Source organism: Athene noctua, chromosome 7, assembly GCF_965140245.1.
Source record: "Athene noctua chromosome 7, bAthNoc1.hap1.1, whole genome shotgun sequence".
Classification (NCBI taxonomy): Eukaryota; Metazoa; Chordata; class Aves; order Strigiformes; family Strigidae; genus Athene; species Athene noctua.
Window position 1 is genome coordinate 32619823 of NC_134043.1, and position 13904 is coordinate 32633726.

At 42.6% G+C, this 13904-nt stretch overlaps 1 protein-coding gene across 23 annotated transcripts in view; it reads right to left on the minus strand.

Moving 5' to 3' along the window:
• Window positions 1-13904, minus strand: part of MAP2 (microtubule associated protein 2) — a 234011-nt gene that overhangs the window by 125581 nt on the left and 94526 nt on the right. For 20 of the 23 annotated variants that reach the window (XM_074910435.1, XM_074910427.1, XM_074910447.1 and 17 more), the window contains exon 3: window positions 11546-11611. The gene's annotated coding sequence lies outside the window, so the exon portion shown is untranslated. Of the gene's footprint in view, window positions 1-8687; window positions 8757-11545; window positions 11612-11976; window positions 12111-12271; window positions 12354-13904 lie in introns of those variants that run through there. The other 3 variants (XM_074910419.1, XM_074910420.1, XM_074910422.1) reach the window with 3 other exon arrangements.

The following is a 13904-nucleotide window of genomic DNA, read 5'->3' on the forward strand; positions in this document are numbered from 1 at the left end:
TGCAGCCCTTTAAGAAGTTTTCACTGCTGGCGTTGAGAACACCTGGATAGAACAGACTAATAAAACACAAACTGCAATCTGACTCCTATTCCCACTCGCATGCAGTGCTGCAGACCTTCTGCAGCTGCTGCACGTAACCGGCTTTGGACTTGGTCCAGAGATGCAAAGACCTTCAGTTTGCTCAACACTGCCATGCAGACAGCAGAACCAGCCACCGGCTTATGAATCTGTACCACCTCCTGACAGCAGGTAAGCAGGCTGACTTGGATACAAACTGGCACAACAAACAGTGTCTGTAATATGTCACACATTTGCCATTCCATTTTTATTACTGTTAGCCCACTTTAAAACTCCTTCGAAACTCTCAACTCTTGCTAGCAAAATTTTTAGAGTTTCCTGAAACATCTTCCATGTCCTACACGTTCCCCTCCAAACCTTGCATTTATTTCCCTCAATATATTAAATCATAAAACATATTTTGGCTTTCAGTGCTTAATGTTCCAGCTCTTGTTTATAAGGCTACTGTCTTCTGTTTAAAGCAAAGCACCCTGTTAAAGTGGAGTGATTAATCAGGATGATAAATGCTGCAGTAAGGCCCCTGCTATCAATCACATTTCTTGCGCAGAAAGGCAATCATGCGAAAAAGGTGGGGGGGAAGGCTCATTTATCGCTATTGTAGTAAGATTATTTTCTGTTAAGAAAAGCAGCAGCTCCTTTATTCAACAATGAATGCAGACTGACCAGTAGTTTAGAGACCTAGTAAGATATGGTTAAAGATAATAATAAAACAAAGTTACCCTGTGTGAAAGAGGACAGATGGCAGCCACACAATAGCCATCAAGTCTATTTAAACAGATAAGTAGTCTTCCTACACCCACCCCAGCTCTAGACATGTGCTGATTCAAAGACCGGCTCTTGTCACATGGAGCCCTCTAACCTGAAACAGGTGCAGAGGTCATGGTTTTTCCTTCCACATGGTCATTTACAAATGTGCCCATTCTCTCCATCAAGCACAAAATATGCAGAGCCCAGGACAGATGATCCTGCCCAGCAGTGATAAGCTTAGCCTCTGTGCCTTGCAAATATGTGCTCTGGACCCTGAGACAGCACAGCTCAGGGAAAGGCAGAGGAGCACTGTGTCAGAAATACAGCGGCCAGCCTGGCAAGCCCACTGTTTCATTAAATTTCTGAGCCTCGGCAGAGACAAGCTGCAACAGATGGCAGAGGGCTGCACAAGTGATGCCTGTTTCACTGCAGAGATGCAGGCCATCCCCAGGCAGACACTCTGTACAGACAGAGAAAATCAGTAACTGATACAGGGAAAAAGGACAGAAAATCACCAGTGTCAGCCCGGGTGGCCAGAATGGGCAGACTGCGGTGAATTTTGAATGACATGGCTTGGTGAATTACTGAATTCCGCTAAGCGGCAAACGGCTTTGATCCAAGGCCAATTTCTGCTATGGTGAGCATTTCACCAAAAGCAAAAGGTGCTGCTGACCCTAAGAAACCAGTAATCAGAGACAAGTGGAAAAGACAGAGAGGAGGCATCAGGGGGCTGGCAGGACGGAGCATCTCAGCAAGTTTCTGTTAAGTCTGACAGGCCCTTCCCCCACTGATACTGCAAGACTGGGGCTTTTAATATTGCAAGGATTACTTCAATCCATAGGCTTAACCTTCCTACAGCAAACCTGCACAGAGACAGAGTGCCACTGTCTTGCTGCTGCGAGCCGGGTCAGTCAGCATTTCAGACATGGCCAGCAGCTATGGCTTCCTGCAGGGGCTGAGCGCCTCTGCTCCCCACCTGACTGACATCCTGCACTACCTCATCTTTATACGCATCCATCTCCTGATGATCTCTGCAAGCAGCATTGCTGGGAAATGAAAATGCTCTGGGTCCGGTTCTCATAAACACTCACTGCTGTAAATCCTCAAAAGCTTTTTTAAGCTCTGTCATAACATATGACTTTTCTTTCCCATGACATAGTTTATTATACAACTATTTCTTTCTCTTGTTTTAAGAAGAAAGGGAACATAACTGAAAGAAAGCATATTAGCACCATAAAATGAACTGAATCCAAAGGTGGTAACATTCTTTCAGCAGAATGCATATGAGCAGTTTGGGCCCCTCATTACATTTAGTAAACTATACAGACAGAACTACAGGTGGAAAGGAGATGCTCACATCTGGGATTACGCTTCACACCACAAGCCTAGCCTAAGGCTTTTCAAGTTAACCGTCAAATACAGAGATGCTGGATTAGGACCAGTAAGAGTTATTTTTAAAATTATTTTATCAATTTTACTTCAGTAACAGTATTTTAGAACACCTAAATAACCTTTCTGCCTGACAAGACAGAAACAAATGTCTCCCCTCTGACAGATGTAGAAAGCAAAAAAACCCAGTAAGACCCAAACACTGGGGATTTATAAACCGAGCAAGCAAAAGAAGGTACCCTCTTCCCCCGCCCCAACATTATGGATTTAAATTCTACTTTTCCATACTATATATACACACACATATACACAGGCTAAATTCATATTTGGTTACAGAAAGAAGCTGATTTGCTCCAGGAATTAGTTTGTCCACAGTACTTTATTCAAACAGACCTCACAAAAATAATACTAACTCCAGTACTCTTTCACTGATATTAGGAGGCAGAGTTTGTTTTGGTATTTCTCCCTGCCCATTCGGATACTGCAGAAAGGCATTTTATGGGTCAAGCCGATGTTATTCCAAGGGCTCCTCATAATAAAGGGAGCTCCAGAAAATGTAAATGCAAACACTAATAAAACATAAGTGAACATCTGGACACAGATGCAATGATTTGACTGTATCCCCTTCCTTATGTCTCACTGCTTTTCTCCATTTTTAATTACAGGTTGGTATTTTAGGGATAAAATCACAAATACATTGCAAAGCTGACACCATGGTGAATGTGTGCCCTGCTGGACACAGATCAACCTTTAACAGATGAAGAACAAAAAAAAAAGTTTTGGGTTGTGCAGCCAAGAAGTATTTTGTAGCACAGTTGTGACGGTATCAAATCACAATCCAGAAGGTAACTGAGGTGGCTCCAGTGCTCAAGATGTCTCTGGAACAGAACCACAATCATCTGATAAACTGCCTATAAAAGATATCGCAATAGCCCTGAGCCTCCATGAGCCCTGTTTTAAACATAATCAGCAGAAGGTGATTTTTTCCCCCCACAGATCACCTTACAACAGGGACAGCACAAAAAAATTTAAAAAAAAGAAAGAAAAAAAGGAAAAGACAAGACAGTGTTGTTGCTACAGCTCTCAAATCAGCGTCAGAGGAGAGCTCCCCGGACCCAGGCCTTATCTTGGGAGGGCTGCACCATCCTTAGCAAAAGGCTCAACTGCCTCATTTCTGCCTGCGCAGGCGGGCTGATGTCGCGGCACCACAGTGACACAGCTGGCAGCACTAAGGGTGGCCGTCACACGGTGAAGAACAATGTCACCAGGTCACGGAAAGACATCCATATGTAATACAACTGGCACAGTCAAACTGCAGCACTATAGTTACACAGAGCCTTCTGCCTGGAGGATCCTGAACCACACCTCACTGCCCAGCTGCCAAGCACAAACTTCCAGCAGCAGGAGTTGTTACACTTAATGCACCCTTCTGCTGCTGTTCCCTGCATTCAATATGCTAGAAACATTGCGTTTCCTGCAAAAATACATGAGTGAGGAATGATAGTACACAAAAAAGCAGGGCCTAAGCACTGATGGATCTGTAAATATCAGCGTGAAACAGTTACAGGACAAGACACCAAAAGTAACAGGATTCCACCATAATAACACTATGATCACTGAAAAACTCAAGAATCCTTCCTAGCCAGTCCCACTGTACTCAGGGCCATAGAGCCACAACATACTAAAAGGCTTATGAAGACAAAAATCTCTGACTACCCTGCTCTTACACCCTTCCTTGGCAAACACAACACTGAGGGCACACAGCAGACCGAGGGGGGACCAGCAAGATGTGCAACAGTTCAAAACAACAATTTGTTTCCTTTTATCTGTGATACAGCCAGAGAGAACTTCTCTCCTTTTTTAATTCAAATATTCTTCAGTGAGTTCTTTCAGGAAGTTAATTCTTGGTTTGCATAGTGTTTGCAAGCCACATGGATGCATTACTTGTATCATGGACCATGGTTTCCATCCCTTCTGTTCTATAATTAATGATTAAAGTGCTCAAGTTTCCTGCTTGTAATGCACACAATGGTATTTAAAGTTTTTACACATGCTGGCTAGCTATACAATTGTAAAACTACTTTTGGTAGCTGTATACATCAGTCTTGAATTTAACCTTTTCATAATTACTTCCACAAGTTTTTGCTGAAAGACATTTTTACTAATGGACACTAAATACAACAAACCTATGAATAAACACATTCATTTAAATACTCAAAGGCATTTTGTGTATTTTGCAGGAAAGACTGCTGCAGTAAGCAATTCTGCCCATGTCTCACGGCTGCCGTTACAAATACTGCTGTGCTTATCATTCATTATGTAACATCACCACTACAAATAATAGCACCAATTCTTATTTTAACGATTATTAATATGCTTAGTTGTATTGCAGCAGTACTTCGTGGCAACTTTCCAAGAAAAAGGATTCAATTCTCCTAGGCACTGCACATCCATCCAAGGAGAAAGCAAGCTTCTGCTCAGGGGGACATCAACAGCAGCTTCGAGTACAGTGAGCCCACACGATCAGGCACTGAGAGCACAAACCTCTGCGGATCCTAGCGGGCTTTGAAAAGAGATGGAGGTCCCTTTGGTATATGTACAGAACTATGGGGTGAGGGAGAGATCACAGAGTTTTATATCTCAGATTTCTATCTTCTCTGAGGGCATTCAGCACATTACTGAGCATCCCAATTTGTTGCTTTAACTTCTATCTTATCATGACTATGAAAAAAAAATATTATCAGTGCAATCTTGACTCATTCTTTGGCATCTAATGTTTCTTTAGTTTTATGATTATGTTGCTAAACCCAAGAAAAGATTACTCAACTGTTGTCCTTTAGAGATTCTAAGCATACACTGTAGGAGCTGCGTGCTGGCTCTAGCAGAGCATGTGTTAAAGAGCGAGGAGCTCAATGTACAGCACATTCAGCTGCACTTTGTTTCAGTTAGAAATGAAGCACGTGTGTTTCAAATTTCCTATAAGCTTTAGAAAGACATGAGATCAACAGTCAGACTACACTCAACTTTGCCAGGAGCATGCCAGCAGGTCAGGGATCTGTCCTCACTGGACAGCTGATCCTGAGAGCAGCTCTGCGGCTGGCCAGGATTACACCCTGCTGTATTACACCAGGATGAGGCCTGGCAACACAGACGTGCTGGCATACACTTAAACTGCAGCAGTAACTAATTCCTGATTTAACATCAAGTTATCAATATAGGTATCAGCCATCTTGAATCATTATAAACTTGGTTTATACTGCATTGACATTATGGAGGACCCTAAAGCTGATCCCATCAGCCAGGCCACCACAATCACATTAAGAAGTGCTGAGAAGGGGTTTGGATTGATGCAAGTAAATTCGCCCTTAAACAAACTTCAGTTAAACTGGCTGCGACTATGGAAATCCTAAAGCAAGTGGTTCTCTCCTAAATTATTAAAATGTTACTGGGTTTGTCCCTTCTCTGACCCCAGTCAGAGGAGGACTGTGGCTGCAGACTTTTTATGCCTTTGCTTTCAGACAGAAGTGAAAGCAAGCTGGAATTTTTGGTGATATTGCCTCCTGGTGTGATCAGGGCTAGATAAAAGATACAGCAGTGCTGAATCGAGCACAGGGCAGCCTGGTTTCTAGGGCTAGGGTGTCCAAAGGCAGAACCTGATCAATCTCCAGATCTTTACAGCCCTGTCAAATATTTTAGAAAATAGCAGGGGAATCTGGAAGATCCACGCTGACAAGAGAGGCTTCTGTGAAACTCCAAATGAACTCTATTGACATCTTATCTTGGGAATCACCACCACAGAAATGCCAATAAAACCCCAACAATCTTCCCAGCGCTCACAAAGGATGTAAAATACAGTTGGAAGGGAGTAGTAGCCTGTGCACTGCTGCCAGAAGTACATACGGGGCCTGACAGCATGCTGACCAACACTACCGCCTGCCAGCATACGGATCTGCCGAGTAGGTGAGCAGTGCTCCTCGCTGCAGAGCAGAATCAGGTGCCTTCCACAGTGCAAAAATGAGATATCAGTTTAGCATGATTTCCTCTCTGCTACACTACGTATGCAGTGGACTGTGCTGCCCTGTACATGGAGTCGGCAGGGATTTGTCACGGTACTTTTCACAGAGATGTGCTGTATATTTGTTTCCACGTCTGTAACTCAAATACCTGAAATGAGTGTTTGAGGATGTGCCGCAATCCAAGCCTCCACAGCTGTCTGATGTACCTTTCTCTCCCCAACCAAACTCAGGGCTATGGATTCTACCACAAGGTGAAGTTTTTCAGTACTAAATGCTATGAAGCTGAGCAGCACAGTGCTCAGGCCCTTTTGGGCATGTTGATGGAAGTGACTTAGGAACCACAGAGACACAGGCAACTGGATGACACAGGGAGTTTTATACTGACATTGAAATACACAGCTCTGTCATCTCTCCCCCACTGCTCTCTATTCCTGCCTCTAGCAGTCATGAACCTCTTCCCCTTGATGATGAAAGGCTAAAGAAAGCCACTTTCTTAAATGTGACTCATTTTCTTTCAGCCAATTAAGGCATACATTTGCATTTTTAAGAGCAAATATACAAAGTCAGAAAAAGAAAAGATGAACCCAATTACTAACCACACATACTGAAAAATCACCTTATCGCAAGAACCGGGATGACTCAGAAAACAAATGTAAATAGCTTCTGTGATTTAGCACCGACTGACACCCAATGTATTAAAATAAATTGCCCATGATTTCTTGCAAGCTTCATGCTAACGCACTCCATAAAACACCAGTGAAAATGCAGCAGTGCATAACTATCTAGAACCTTCACTTGGTGGCAAATAATACAATGAATTGTCCCCTGATCAGGACAGGGAAAGGAAGTCAATCTGCACCTCCAGGCTTTCGGGGAATGTTCCAGGTTTGTAGAGCATGAATCAGCAGCATTGCTGCTATAGAGGTTTTTTCCTAGCGTGCTACCGGCAACACAGACTCTTCTGCCTTTTCCAGCTTTGGTATGCCAGTGTAAGTGTCCATCAGGAAATAGCCACCTTTCATATAAAATGGGACAGGTGAACCGATTGCCATTTATTCATTATTGTGTTAAAAGTATTCACAGACCTGTATGATCACAATATAATTCTATACAGCAAAGAGCTCCACAGGAAGGAACAGTTAAGCTGATGGGTGAAGGTGGAAGAGATCAAGTCTTTTAGCAAATATATTTGAAACTTTTTATTAGTACTGCTACCACAGTAATACCACAACCACTTTGTTATAGCAGCTAAGACAAAAGCCACCATACTAAGTAATCGAATCGAATCATGATCGAATTTTGCACATATGTAGCTTCCTCTAACCAACTCATTGACACTTCATTTTGTGAATCTGATGAATACCCCTACTGAGAAATACACTGGCAGTTCTTTGTCTGTTTTATAGATAAAATAAGGAAGAGAAGGAGAACGCACACTTCTAGAAGTTAACTTAGCAGCATACAGCCCTTCACAGCAACTGCAGACCTGCACTTAATCACTTCTTCCTCCAGCTGGGGCCATGTCAGCTGAGCTCCAGTTCATCCTCCATTGGATTTCTGTGCTTTGATCGTTATTTTCTTGACAGGTTACGCAGGGTCCTCCCTAAAGTTACTAAAACCAAGCCTCTGCTAACTGTCTAACTGTCCCTAACTCTTAGTATTTTAAGAGCTTGACAGAGAATGAAGGACAGAAATTGTTTTCCATTTCTAGTAAGAAAAAACAAACCGAAATGAGTCCTCCCTTCCCTCAAATGAAGAGAGAACTGACATAACCTCACCACTTACTGTCTCTGATCTTCCAGGCAGGCAGTACACACACATGATGGCCAGCCAGCACCCCCAAGTAAGTAGCTCTAGCACATGCCATGTCCTGCCCAGCAGACAGCACATGGCCACAGAGAAACTGGGGTTCTCTGGCACAAAGGTAATGGAAAATGTAGTGGGGAGGAAGGGAACAAAAGATGAAAACCCATAGGAAAACAACTTTCATCAGGACCATGATGAGCCATTAGCTCCAGTTTTAGCTCCAGAAAACCAGTTTTATGTGGATTATGTTCTCCCCAACTAATAATTCAGAGGCAACTGTCCTCCTACGTCACATGCAAACAGACATCCAAGTAGAAGAGACAGACCTGCAACACACCCTCAATGTCCCAACTTAAAGGAAAGACATAACATAGGACCCTTATTTGCCACTCAAAAATTTGCCTATGAGACAGTCTTCCTAATTAGTAAAACAGCAAGAAAATCTTCACTGAGAATTCTTCATCAAGGACAAGACATAAGTCAACAGGAAAGCCAGCACCCATTAATTTTGATGCTCAAAAGAATACTTGTTTCATGTAATCATAGTACAAGACAACATTAATACTGGTGGATCTAACTCTAACCCTAGTAAACAAACCAAGGATGTTGAGACCCAGCCTAGAACAGCCATAAAGCAAACCTCCTCCTTACCTCCATCGCACGTGCTAAGAGAGCGCCGTCTAACAGGCAGGGTTAAAAAAACGGATGATAAATCTCAGGACAGAGGCAGACACAGAGGCTCAGTTTGCTCCTGATGCTGCTCCTCTCAAGAGAGCCCTGGGGATGAACGGACACCACCCGTTGCTTCTGAATATGTCTTTGGCGCATTTGATCACCATGTCATTTGTTTAAATGAAGGCAAATGCCAAACATCGCGTCATTCTGGGTGCATGCCCTGGAGTCCACAAACTGTAATCCAACACACCTCATTGCCATTGTACACCCTGGCTTCCATTGCCTTTTTGTATCAGCTAACAAAATGTTTTTCTTTTGATATTACAAGCCATCTTATGCTACCCCTGTGCCCACAGGATTTTTAAGTCCTGCCAATTCAGAATTAATTCTCTTCATACAGTGTAAGTGCCTCTTACCTCTACTTTAAGAAAATGGTACTGTTTGAAATAACTTCCTTTTTTACCAGCATAACATCTCATTTTCTTCTTCGTAGCCAGAAGGAACGATTTGTAACATGAATCTTAAAAACCCAGAACAAAGGAGGAGGTTAAAATGACTGATAAATCAGAGGTGTAAGAAATGTATATGTATTGTTTATTTTAAAAATGACAAAAAAACCAGTCTCCTCAGCAACTCTGATTTATTAACAAATAGTGCCACCCTTTCTTTGTTTTTAGGAGACCACAGAGGACTGGTAAGATGCTGTGCACAGGAGACAAGACATTTCCATAAGAGATGAAAACCATTCATCTGAAGGGATAACGTCAACAAATTTGACTCATTATTCACTGATACTGTAACAACTAGGCCGTTCTACTTGTCTGCTAACAATGCCATCACCTCTCTTTGTGAGAGATCCTTCCTTTCCACTTCTCTAATGCCGCAGCAAAACCTTGGATTCTGACATCGAGCCCAGCAAGCAGCATTAGTCCTTGAGACAGAGTTTGCAAAACATTAATGAAATCAGAATGAGTCTGCAGTTTGGCTTGTTGCCCTTGGATAATGGAAGTGAAATTAAAAGTAGAGGGAAGAGAAGGGACTTGCTCATAGCCAAAAACAGATTGCTGAATGCATTTTTCAAGAATTAAAGCCTTTTATACACTATTCACTTCAGGTTTTTCTATTTCAATGAGTCTAGTGATAATTGATACCAGGAGGAAATAGCATTAAAATCAACTAAGAAAAACTAACAAGTAAAGCATTCATTTGAAGAATTTTATTTAGCCAGGAAAACCTATTAGGTAAGAAGCCTGCTGCCAAAGACAGAAAAAATACAGGGGCAGAGAGAACAGAAAGATGTGTAGAAGAGGAAAATGAGGAATAGAATTGTACACAGGAAAAACAGGAGAGAGAATACCCTGAAAAATTCACAAATGCTTTCCCCCAAGAAGCAGCATTTATCTATCACCCCTAGCAATTTATTCCAATTGAATTGATTATTCATCACATTTCAGAGAGATGCATTGCTGCTAGCAGTGGCCCACATCCTTGCCAGTGCTCATCTTCTGGCTTGGGGTTCCTGCCTGTCTGGGACCCAGACTGGCCATTTCAGGAGACCAGGCTTTCTCACAGAGTTATTGTCATTCCTGGTTTATCCAGGATAGAAACATAATTACCTTTCCTGGAGAATTTCTCACCTTTTTAATTCTGTTTTTTAAAAGGCATGCTGAAAGTTCAGACTAAAGACACATGTGGATTTTGACTGCTGCCCTACAAACACACATATTCCCTCCAGGTCTAAATCCAGAGCTAAGAAGTATGATCACCTGTAGGACACCTGGGAAGAACAACACATGATAAAGTCTGGCTTGCAAGGTATTGGGTGAGAAGTGGAACCTGAGAAGTTAATGGGAGATGGATATACCTTTCCCTCTCTCCATCAAGGTGGAGGGAGCTGATTTTCAATCCTGCCTGGATTTTTTTTTTTTTTTTTTAAGGGCACAGACCTCACTGCATAGCAATGAGATCTGTATTCCTTAACCACTTGACACATCTGAAAGTTCAATACGAAGAAAGTTGCTTAATGTTATCTCACCATTTAATTTACAGCATCAAGGAGTTAAAGCAACCAAAGCCAAAAGGTACTGGGGGAAGAGGATAATAAACTACTACTCTTGGGAACTAGCAATGGCACTATTAAAAAAACCCAGTCTGTTTGTTTCGTTTTGATAGGTAGAAATAATTTCTGAATTGCCAGTGATATGTCAAAAACCCATCAGACAGATGCTCTTCCAGAACAGCCCTGCCCTGCCAGGTTACTGAAACACTGTCCATAAAATCCCTGAGCTGATACACGTGTGGTTTCTGGCAGCAGAGAACGGGTTAAAAGAAGTTTCCCTCCTCCATGAAAGCGATACAGTCTGAAACCACCGCTATGCTTTCTACTGTGTGCTGTGATAGATTGTACCTGCTCTGAGCAAGCCAGTGAGTTTAACCCTGCTCTTGCTGATGCTAAAACCAATATTAAGATGACCCCACATCTGATACCACTGGAGGCAGTTTTGTACCCGCGCTACACTAACCTGAGACAATGGACAAGCACTCAGGTTTGTGTCTCGCCCTTTGGTAGCTGCAGCTGCAGCTGAAAGGACTAATTAAATGGCTAGAGCATATACATACACATCAAAAATAACTTTACACTGGTTGTCAAAACAATTTAAAAATCTATGCAAAGCTGCAACAAAACACAGTTTGACAAAATTAACAACTATTGTTTAAATAAGTAAAAAAAAACTACAAAAAACCCCAAACCAAAAGCCAAAGAACAGCCAACACCCTGTATCACAATCATTCCTACATTCTCAAAATCACATTCAAATACAGAGATGTCTTACCTTTTTGATCTGTGAGCAAGCAGATTCCAATGAGTGAGTCACGTCCAAGACTATATACTGGAGAATCTGTTAATAGAAAACAAAGGTGGAGAAAAAAAACTGAAAAGACTTAATTTTTGCTGGAAATCAGTTTTCTGCTATGAGAAAAGTTTTTTTTCCTATTACACAAAGACATAGATACATAAACACATCCATATATGTATGTGTATATGAAGGTGTGTTTGCATATAATATACATTATGTATGCATCAAATATATTTATAAACAAAACACAGAAGTTAATTACCCATACATTTTAATTCATCCAGTGTGCACTGCTACGGAATTTAATCTACAGCAGACTAAATCCAAAAAGCTACAGCATAAAGGTATAACTCTTTCAAATTCTCAACAAGCAAACAAAGCTGACATTTTTAAAAGAAAATAATTACCAGCTCATATGCTGCCATACCACAAAAGCCTATCCTTAAATAACTGCTGCATAATCATTCTCCTGGAGTGTTGTTATCCATCGGCTCGCTGCCTATCTCCAGACAGACGCAGTCTGCAAGCCACCAGCTTGTATCTACCATGTGTACGTCAGGAAAAGGAAAACTGCAAATTAGAAGAAGTCCCCGCAGCGGTGAAAAGGAAAAGAGGGTGAGTGGGAGAGGAAGAGGGAGTTCACTGGCCACAGAAATTTCGAGAATGATGACAAACCAGCCGGCTCCGCCATCACCCACTTACAATAGGATGCTGCACCTCACGGCTGCTGAAGCAGTTTGTCAAGGGGTTGCTGGTATCAAATGCCTGACAGGCATTTTAATTGCATCCAACCAAGTGTGTCCCCAGGAATCGGGCCTTTAATCCTATGAATATCATCAACTGGTTTCTTTTGTGCTGCTGCCAAACACAGAGGCATGCACTGCAAACAGGCAGCAGCGCACTGTTTCCACTGCGATGCCGATCCAAATCCTAAACAGGTTTTACGGACGGTACATGCTGAAAAGGAGGTCTTGAGGGATTTAGCATTTTCTGCATTACAGATTAGGAGGGCTATTCGCTCTCCCCCTTTATTTTTCTACCTAGCACTTCTGTTCACATGTTGGAACCAGCTTGTCTATGCTGTTATTTGAGCCTTGCATTTACTTATTCACACCAATGGGAAATAAATCCAGGGAAAATGCAGAAGTGCTGCAGGACTGTAGGGACGAGCGGGGACCCTTCAGGACTAATACAATAGAGGAACAGGGCTCACTGCATAGTTCAGCAAAGGAGTTGCTGTGAGGCGTCCAGTTTTACTGCTGCTATTCAGCCATTGTGTCTGACTTGATCTCACCACCCTATTCCAAGGCTTTCTCCAGAACAATGTTAATCTGAGCAGTACAAGGAACTTGCGAATTGGGAAATCACCCAGTGTTTGGGGAGGAGACACAACACGACTGAGGAGGGGCAATAGAGAAGGGGTAGAGAAACATAAAGGAATTTTTTTTAAGAGAGAGCGAGAAAAAGTTGAAAGATGAACTGCTTTTTTTTCAAGCATTGTAAATTTGTAACGAAACAGCGTAAGCAGCAAATGAGCAGTCAAGAGAAACCAGGGAGCTAAACCACACTCTTAAGGGCTGAAGACAAGCTTAAATTTCTCTGCAGTCAGGACACACAAGCCAACTAGATCCACTTTCAATAGCAAGCTGGTGTCTTTCAGTCCCTGTAACAGCAGAGCCCCTGAGAGGGAAGGATGTCAACGGGAGAGCGTCCCTCTACCACATAGTATGGGAGAGGTCCAACAAACCCCATTTACCTTTGAGAGGGACAAGAGGCTTGTAGGAAGGAGTAACAAATCTCCCATGGACTTCTAGAGCTTCTCTCCCAAAATTTTGGGTGTAGAGGGCTTCAAAGGGAATTGATTCCCTTCTGCCTTCCCCCACAACCATGATAAGATGACTTTTCACACATCCATCAAACTTGGCATCAACCAGAATTTCCACCCTCATTGCTATAAACAGATCCCAGTGCCTTAAAAGCATCTGTCCTGACCTGACAGTTCCCCCCCCACCCTTCTCTAAATCACCACAGCAGTAAGCAGGACAAGGAAATGCAGGAAGGTAGTCCCCAAAGACAGTTTGTATGGGACAAGGATGACGATGGAACAGGTACCGCGCGGCGGCAAAAAGGCCTTCAGAAGGAACGGAAAAAACAAGCAAGAGCAGCACTAGCGCAATTCTTAGACCTTTCCTTGAGAAAGCCTCCTGTGACTCATCGGAAGGGGTGCCTGCTGCTGCCAAACCTCCCACTGCAGAGCTCATCCTCTGCAGAAACCAAGGAAACTCTAATTGTGCCCTCATCTTCCTCAGCTCCACCATTTAACAGTTTGTGCTTG